Source organism: Bombina bombina, chromosome 1, assembly GCF_027579735.1.
Source record: "Bombina bombina isolate aBomBom1 chromosome 1, aBomBom1.pri, whole genome shotgun sequence".
Lineage (NCBI taxonomy): Eukaryota > Metazoa > Chordata > Amphibia > Anura > Bombinatoridae > Bombina > Bombina bombina.
This window is the reverse complement of record NC_069499.1, coordinates 477,320,324-477,323,273: the sequence shown is the minus strand read 5'-3', so window position 1 is coordinate 477,323,273 and position 2,950 is coordinate 477,320,324.

The window sequence follows — 2,950 nt, the reverse complement described above, 5'->3', positions numbered from 1 at the left end:
TTTTTTATCTTGATAGGGTTATTAGATTAGGTGTAATTAGTTTAAATATTTGATCATTTCTTTTTTATTTTGTGCAATTTAGTGTTTGTTTGTTTTTTGTAATTTAGTTAATTGTATTTAATTAATGTAATTTATTTAATTGTAGTGTAAGGTTAGGTGTTAGTGTAAGACAGGTTAGGTTTTATTTTACAGGTACATTTGTATTTATTTTAACTAGATAGCTAGTAAATAGTTAATAACTATTTACTAACTAGTCTACCTAGTTAAAATAAATACAAACTTGCCTGTGAAATAAAAATAAAACCTAAGATAGATACAATGTAACTATTAGTTATATTGTAGCTAGTTTAGGGTTTATTTCATAGGTAAGTATTTAGTTTTAAATAGGAATTAGTTAGGTAATGATAGTAATTTTTTTTTTAGATTTATTTTAATTATATTAAAGTTAGTGGGTGTTAGGGTTAGACTTAGGGTTAGGTTTAGTGATTAATAACATTAGTATAGTGGCGGCGACGTTGGGGCGGCAGATTAGGGGTTAATAAGTGTAATGTAGGTGTCGGCTATGTTGGGGGCGGCAGACTAGGGGTTAATAACTGCAATGTAGGTGGCGGTGACATTGGGGGCGGCAGATTAGGGGTGATAACTGTAATGTAGGTGTCAGCGGTGTTGGGGTCGGCAGATTAGGGGTTAATAACTGTAATGTAGGTGGCGGCGATGTCAGGGGCAGCAGATTAGGGGTGTTTAAACTCAGGGTTTATGTTAGGGTGTTAGGTGTAAACATAAGTTTTCTTTCCCCATAAGAATCAATGGGGCTGCGTTACGGAGCTTTACGCTTCTTGCTGGTGTTAGGCTTTTTTTTAGCCGGCTCTCCCCATTGATGTCTATGGGGAAATCGTGCACAAGCACGTAAAACCAGCTCAAAGCAGTGAGTAAACCTGATGAAACAGCCACTGGCTGAGAAATGCGTTGCTCGCTTTTAACCTTGTTTTAAATAAAGTAAGTTTATTACTTTTAAACACTTGCTGCCTATCTCTGAATTACTTTGGATCAACTTTTTTGGCCTCCTGGATCATCTGGAGGTTTGGTGTTTCCTGCTTGCCCTTGAATAAGTCTGTTGGGTGACTGAATTGATCCCATCCTGCTATACTAGCATCACTGGTGATGCTACAACAAATGTGAGTGCATATTATACCAACTGTTTGCATTTACCTTGGCTAAACTGTACTAGGCCATATAAGCACCTTTGTGTCTTTTGTATCTTTCCATCACAGATTACATATCTATCTTAAGAGGCCGGTCTTCTGGGTGCCTGTTATAGATCCCAGACTGCTTCTATTGCATTATTTGGAGTGCTACAACACATGTGAGTGTAACCATACACACTATAATAATATCTTTGGATCAGACAATATTGGGCCATGTGGCGCATCTGTTTCTTCTTGTTTTTTCAAAGCAGTGCTGGTATTTGAGTGCGGTATGGAGCTCAATTTTGCTCAATGCTGCAATATTGCTTGCTAACGCCGGATTTTTGCAAACCTTTAATAGCAGCGCTATAGGAAGGTGAGCGGGGGAAATAACTTGCAAGTTAGCACTGAGCCGCTCATAATGCAAAACTCGTAATCTAGACGATTGTTATTTAGTGCATTTAATTGCAGAAAACGACAACTGGTCAAAATAACAAAAAAAGATGCAGTGTTTTCAGACCTTGAATAATACAAACAAAACACGTTCGTATTCATATTCAATACTTATGTTTTAAAGGGACATGAAACCCAAAATATTTCTTTCATGATTGAGATTCCAATCTACTTCTATTATCTAATTCATTCTTTATATATCCTTTGTTGAAGAAATAGAAATACACAAGGGTGAGCCAATCACAAGAGGCATCTATGTGCAGCCACCAATCAGCAGCTACTGAGCCTATCTAGATATACTTTTCAACCAAGGATGTCAAGAGAAGGAAGCAACTTAGATAACAGAAGTAAATTTGAAAGTTGTTTATAATTGTTTAGAATTGTATTTTCTATCTGAATCATGAAACAAAAAAATGTGTTTCATGTCCCTTTAACTTAGCAAAAGTTCAGAAATCAATATTTGGTGGAAAAACCCTGATTTTCAATCATAGCTTTCAAATTCATGCAGCTCGGCTTTGTTTGATGACTTGTGACCATCCATCTTCTCCTATTCAGGTTCAGGTCTGGAGATTGGGTTGGTCATGACAGGGTCTTGGTCTGTTGGTCCTCCATCAACACCTTGACTGACCTGGCTGTATGGCATATGGCATTGTCCTGCTGGAAAAAACAATCCCCAAGTTGAGGAACATTGTCAGGGTAGAAGGAGGCAAGTTTTCTTCCAGGATAACCTTGTACATGGCTGAGATTCATGTGTCCTTCACAAAGATAAATCATCTTTTAATCTAATTATTCAAATATATAAATGTGCTGGCCTTTTGGCACAGTGTGCAGACAGCATTTATCTCCCTCTTACATGATGTTAAGTTGTGTAAATTAGGGAAGGTTTTATCTAGAGCAACAGGCCATGAAACAAAAAAACAGAAAATATTACCAGGGCTCTCAATTGATATGTGCAATGTGAAATTGTGCAATAAAAATAGCAAGATTGCTGATAAACAAATATATACTATATAATATAACACAGTACTTGCTTTGTCCAAGCCGCCTCTCGTTTCTTGGGGGAATCCTTAAATATTCCAATGCGTGAAATCTTCACTGAAAATAAAATTCACTGGGAGTAGTGGAAAATGTACCACTCAAGCTGATGCCACAGGTATAAATTAAATCTCCTCTTTTTTTCTCATAGAGATGGGCTGGAAAACAGACAAACAAACACACCAGCGCAGGAGCTCTGAGTGCAGTATGTAATGGTAAAGTAAAAATGCACACAATAAAAACATACTTACACAAGTGTAGTACTAAAAAGCATATAA